The sequence below is a fragment of the Nycticebus coucang genome, chromosome 16 (assembly GCF_027406575.1).
Source record: "Nycticebus coucang isolate mNycCou1 chromosome 16, mNycCou1.pri, whole genome shotgun sequence".
NCBI lineage: Eukaryota > Metazoa > Chordata > Mammalia > Primates > Lorisidae > Nycticebus > Nycticebus coucang.
In genome coordinates this window covers 61,451,092-61,457,841 of record NC_069795.1, presented here as the reverse complement: position 1 = coordinate 61,457,841, position 6,750 = coordinate 61,451,092, and positions in this window count along the sequence as shown.

Below are 6,750 nucleotides of genomic sequence, written 5' to 3'. Positions count from 1 at the left end.
CAATGTGAGACTCTATCTCAAATAAATAAATAAATAGGTGGCACCCGTAGCTCAGTGGGTAGGGTGCCGGCCACATACGCTGAGGTTGGCAGGTTTGAGCCCAGCCCTGTCCTGCTAAAACAACAGTGACAACTGCAACAACAACAAAAAATAGCCAGGCGTTGTAGTGGGCACCTGTAGTCCCAGCTACATGGGAGGCTGAGGCAAGAGAATCGCTTAAGCCCAAGAGTTTGAGGTTACTGTGAGCTGTGACACCACGACACTCTACCCAGGGTAACAGGTTGAGACTCTGTCTCAAAAAAAATTAAGAAATATATAAAATTAAATTAAATTAATAAAAATAAAATAAAATAAATAAGTAAAACTTTCCTGGAAGCCACACAACAGAATTCCTTATAGTTCAGGGCCCAAAATGAGAACCGTGGCCACTACCAGGCACAAGGGAGTTGAACGAACACAATTACATTCTTTTGTTGGGAGTGTTAAGGAAAAAATTAGTTGAAAATAGCTGTAGTTTTTCCCCCTTGACAGCATCTTCCACCATGGGTGGGAAAGAGTGGTAATCGGATTTGTTTTTTTTTTTTTGAAATTTTCTTGCAGCTCAGAAGTTGATTAACGAAGGGGGTTGGGTCAGCTGGTGTTTACATGCTGACCCCTGCAGCCCTGTATCCCGGCTGTAGTGAGGAAGATGGCTGGCTTCTCTGCTGGCCACAGGTGATATCATCTCAGGAACATGCTGAGCCCTCTCTCCTGGGTCCCTGGTTGCCATGGCTTGAGTCCAGCACTATCAGATGGGTTCCACTTCTGTTTCTTGTGCTTGAGCTAGAGTATCGACATTTTTTAGGATCTCAGCATAGTATGGGCCAAATACCTGCTGATTATGATGCATTAGCTTGACAAACTTCCGGTCTAGTTCTCTCAACTCTCCTTCAATGTGATTAAGGCCTTCAGGGAAGTGTAGCAGAGACTCCTGCATGGCACAAACCAAACAGCATTTGAGAAACAAAAGGAGGCACTGATCAATGATATTACAAACATGGTTTTCTTTCTTGGTGATGTTCTGGAGTTGTCCTATAAGACGTACTGTGTTTTCACTGCTTAGGGCAGTAAAGCCCAGGTCCTTGAGGCTACAATGAATTTCCTGAGACACCTGTTCACTCACATTCAACATAGTTTCTTCAGGCTTGGAGTTAAATTCCTCAGTCACAGCCTTGGTTATGCATTTCAGTTTATCCACAAATCCAGGTGAGTTGAATAAAATTGAACCAGAGAAACTTCTAGCCACTAGTAAGACTGAGGCCAATATAGTTAAGTGGCGCAAATGGGACCCCATTTCCTGGACCCGGATTCTGTCCATCAGCAGAGTCTCAGGGAATTCTTCATTTTCAGGATCCCAGAGGAGGAGATTCAGGTAGCCCTGGTATAGCACCATTATGGGATTGGAAGGATCTGAATTGTTAACTGCCTTGTTTGGAGGTGAACAGGCCATGCTGGAGGAGCTGGGGATGTCAGGAGAATTCAGACATGGTGTAATGAGGTCTGTGGCTGCTTTGGTTAGCCATTTCTTGGTGTAATCAAGGAGATTGGGTTGTTTGTCAAGGAGTTCCTGGAATTTAGCTCTTTCATACTGGATAGAATATTCCTGCAGGTAGGGTCGAATGCTCTGGATGGTATAGTTCACCGTGTCCATTTTCATTAGGCCCAGAACATGGAAGATGCCCCTCAGTAACTGTACTTACTGGATCTGTTATGCTCTGTAGTTTCTTTACTGCTTCATCTCGAACTGGTGCACATAGCCAGGTCATCAAACTAAGAATGTATTAGAGAGACGAGAGACATCTAGGGCTCCATGTTCTGCTTCTTGCTTGAGGAGGTCCATGTCCACAACTTCTTTAATCTCATTTTTTAGGCGGATGTGGCATGGTAATAGCAGTGATAGCAAAACCTCCTTAACTTCTGTCATAAGTTCAAGAGCACAAGTGAATTTGGGAGGATTACTCAAGAGTTGTTCTCTTAAATGTCCCAAAAAACATTGTACAATGTCTCCATGAACCTGTCTTCCAGACTGGAGATAAAACATTCTCTTCCATGTAGAAATCTTGGTTTACCATGATTTCATGAGCAATGCTCATCCTGGAAACTTCGTTAATTGTTTCTATTAGATGAGGAGAGTAGTTATTTAAACAGAAGTCTTCCTCTTCTTGGTTCTTCTCTGATGTTTCAGAATTATGGGCTCCACACTTTGCTTCATTGGGATCATTTTGGAGTACAGTTTCCTCACTCTTGGGCATCTTGATGTTATCTCTTCCTCTCTTCTGGACCGGCTGCCCCACGGCTGAGTCTGATAGTGAAGCCCCTCTGCCTTCCTAACCTGGTTCCCCAGATTTATATTTTTGAAAGGTTATTATCTGTACAGTAGAATATGGTCAGAAAAAAACTTACAGACCTGTAGGCAGGGAAATCTGTTACTAGACCTGTGAGAGGAGAGAGGAGGCAGTGGTGGGTATCAAAATCAAGCAGTACTTGTCAGAACATGGTCACTGGATGTGTGGGATGAGAAAGAGGGAGGATGTAAAGGGATGCCCAAGGTTCTTGCTAAGTGTTGATGCTAATGGAAGAAGAGGGAGTTGAGGACAGGGATGATTTGTTTGGTTATTTATGCATATCCAGTTCCATAGATTTTTCATCTTCTGCTTTTTGGTGTCTCTATTTACTGAACATAATATTGTAAACTAAAGTAAAACGGATTGAAATGTTATGACAAACGAGACATTTATTATAACCTAAAATTCTGTAACGGCGCCATCATGGGAGTCACTATGTAGATTTTAGAATTACGGGGTTTGTAATTACTTCCAAAATTCCTGCTTTGAGCTTCCCAACTTAACTACATCCCAGAAGAACCCCATGAGGACCAGATGAGAAAATTCTTTGCAAACTGCAAAATGTTGTTGATATGTGCATGATTATAAGAAACAACTTTGGACAGATAAATCTCTAATGGGAAAAACACATAATGTCTTATTCTTACATTTCTGAAAATAGAAATGAATTTCTACTTCCTCCCATTCAATAGCAAATGCTATGTGAGAAACAATTCTAATTCTCTACCCCTTCCTCACAGAAGGGGAGGAGAAGTTACAAAACTGCTTGCCAAATTTCTGATACAGAATTGAACTTCTATGTTTGCTCTCACTTTTGATATGCCCAGCTATAGACAGGCATTTTCTCATCTGTTCTCCTACTCCTGGTGGTGGTGGAACAGGGCAGGCCGGGTTGCGCACGCGTGCGCGCGCGCGCGCGCGCGCGCGTGTGTGTGTGTGTGTGTGTGTGTGTTTCCAAAGGGAAAAGAAGAGGGTTATCTACTGGCAGCCCAGGCCTCATTACTATCCCTTAAAAACATTTTCAGTGAAAATTCTAAAAGTCTCAGCTAATAATTTGCTTCAAGTGTAATCTACTTTTTATCTCTAGACATCAGCCTATTCTGAACATTTAATATAAATGGAATCATGTAATATGTGACCTTTTACGTCTAACTTATTTCACATAGCATAACGTTCTCAAGATTTCTGTGTTGCATCATGTACCAGTATTCATTCCTTTTTATGGATGAATAATATTCTATTGTATGACTATATCACATTTTGTTTATCTACTCATTATCAATACATGAACATCTTGAGTTGTTTCTAACTTTTGGTTATATGAATAATGCTGCTATCAACATATGGTGCTATTAACCTTGTATTATACTTACATTCTCATATCCAATTATCCATTCAATAATCAACTTATTTTATTGGCATATTACAAGTAATTTGCAGATATCAGTTTATCCACAAAAAGTATTCTCCTGGATAAATACTTCAATTTGTGTATAGTTAACTAGATGTCATAATTTGTTTAGAGCTTTTTCTTTTAATGTAAAATTTGCTTGCAATAAAGTGTACATCTGCTGAATTGACAAATGCATATACCTAGGTAAACCAATGGCCTATGGAGATGTGACCCATTACTATCACCCCAGAAAGTTTCCTATGTCCATTCTCAGTCAATATTTCACATCCCCAGAGAAAATTGTTGTTTCGATTATTTTTCCACTATAGATATTATGAACTAATACATACCTGAGTTTTAAAAAAATGAGTTTCTGTCTTAATGGAGTTTTGTAACTTGTTCATTTTTCATGTATAAATTTATTTAATTAAACGTATTCTTTACCTCATATTTCAAATTTAGCATGCTTCGATCATTTTTTCTGTTTTCTGATCTTTTTGTCTTTTCCTATTAACTTATGTAAATGTTTTAGATTCTCATGATATTCTTTAAAGGTAAATTTTTTCTCTTATGTCTTTCAATATTTTTCTTTTTTTTTTTTATTGTTGGGGATTCAATGAGGGTACAATAAGCCAGGTTACACTGATTGCAATTATTAGGTAAAGTCCCTCTTGCAATCATGTCTTGTCCCCATAAAGTGTGACACACACCAAGGCCCCACCCCCCTCCCTCTGTCCCTCTTTCTGCTTCCCCCCCATAACCATAATTGTCATTAATTGTCCTCATATCAAAATTGAGTACATAGGATTCATGCTTCTCCTTCTTCTGATGCTTTACTAAGAATAATGTCTTCCAATTCCATCCAGGTGAATACGAAGGATGTAAAGTCAAATTTTTTTTTAATGGCTGAATAGTATTCCATGGTATACATATACCACAGCTTGTTAATCCATTCCTGGGTTGGTGGGCATTTAGGCTGTTTCCACATTTTGGCGATTGTAAATTGAGCTTCAATAAACAGTCTAGTAAAAGTGTCCTTATGATAAAAGGTTTTTTTCCTTCTGGGTAGATGCCCAGTAATGGGATTGCAGGATCAAATGGGAGGTCTAGCTTGAGTGCTTTGAGGTTTCTCCATACTTCCTTCCAGAAAGGTTGTACTAGTTTGCAGTCCCACCAGCAGTGTAAAAGTGTTCCCTTCTCTCCACATCCACGCCACCATCTGCAGTTTTGAGATTTTGTGATGTGGGCCATTCTCACTGGGGTTAGATGATATCTCAGGGTTGTTTTGATTTGCATTTCTCTAATATATGGAGATGATGAACATTTTTTCATGTGTTTGCTAGCCATTCGTCTGTCGTCTTTAGAGAAAGTTCTATTCATGTCTCTTGCCCATTGATATATGGGATTGTTGGCTTTTTTCATGTGGATTAATTTGAGTTCTCTATAGATCCTAGTTATCAAGCTTTTGTCTGATTGAAAATATGCAAATATCCTTTCCCATTGTGTGGGTTGTCTCTTTGCTTTGGTTATTGTCTCCTTAGCTGTACAGAAGCTTTTCAGTTTAATGAAGTCCCATTTGTTTATTTTTGTTGCTGTCACAATTGCCATGGCAGTCTTCTTCATGAAGTCTTTCCACAGGCCAATATCTTCCAGTGATTTTCCTACGCTTTCTTTGAGGATTTTTATTGTTTCATGCCTTAAATTTAAGTCCTTTATCCATCTTGAATCAATTTTTGTGGGTGGGGAAAGGTGTGGGTCCAGTTTCAGTCTTTTACATGTAGAAATCCAGTTCTACCAACACCATTTATGGAATAGAGAGTCTTTCCCACAAGGTATGTTCTTGTTTGGTTTATCAAAGATTAGGTGGTTGTAAAATGGTAGTTTCATTTCTTGGTTTTCAATTCGATTCCAAGCGTCCATGTCTCTGTTTTTGTGCCAGTACCATGCTGTCTTGAGCACTGTGGCTTTGTAGTACAGACTAAAATCTGGTATGCTGATGCCCCCAGCTTTATTTTTGTTACAGAGAACTGCCTTAGCTATACGGGGTTTTTTCCGGTTCCATACAAAACGCAGAATCATTTTTTCCAAATCTTGAAAATACAATGTTGGTATTTTGATAGGAGTGGCATTGAATAGGTAGATTGCTTTGGGAAGTATAGACATTTTAACAATGTTGATTCTTCCCATCCATGAGCATGGTATGTTCTTCCATTTGTTAATATCCTCTGCTATTTCCTTTCTGAGGATTTCATAGTTTTCTTTATAGAGGTCCTTCACCTCCTTCGTTAGGTATATTCCTAGGTATTTCATTTTCGTTGACACTATGGTGAAGGGAGTTGTGTCCTTAATTAGCTTCTCATCTTGACTGTTATTGGTGTACACAAAGGCTACTGACTTGTGGACATTGATTTTATATCCTGAAACATTACTGTATTTTTTGATGACTTCTAGGAGTCTTGTGGTTGAGTCTTTGGGGTTCTGTAAGTATAAGATCATGTCGTCAGCAAAGAGGGAGAGTTTGACCTCCTCTGCTCCCATTTGGATTCCCTTTATTTCCTTGTCTTGCCTATTGTATTGGCTAGAACTTCCAGAACCACATTGAATAGTAAAGGTGACAGAGGACAACCTTGTCTGGTTCCAGTTCTAAGAGGAAAAGCTTTCAGTTTTATTCCATTCAGTAAAATATTGGCTGTGGGTTTGTCATAGATAGCTTCAATCAGTTTTAGAAATGTGCCACCTATGCCTATACTCTTCAGTGTTCTAATTAGAAAAGGATGCTGGATTTTATCAAATGCTTTTTCTGCATCTATTGAGAGGATCATGTGATCTTTATTTTTGCCTCTGTTAATATGGTGCATAACGTTTATAGACTTGTGTATCTTAAACCAGCCTTGCATCCCTGGGATGAAGCCTACTTGATCATGATGAATGACTTTTTTGATGATAAGCTTTAATCTATTGGCTAGGATTTTG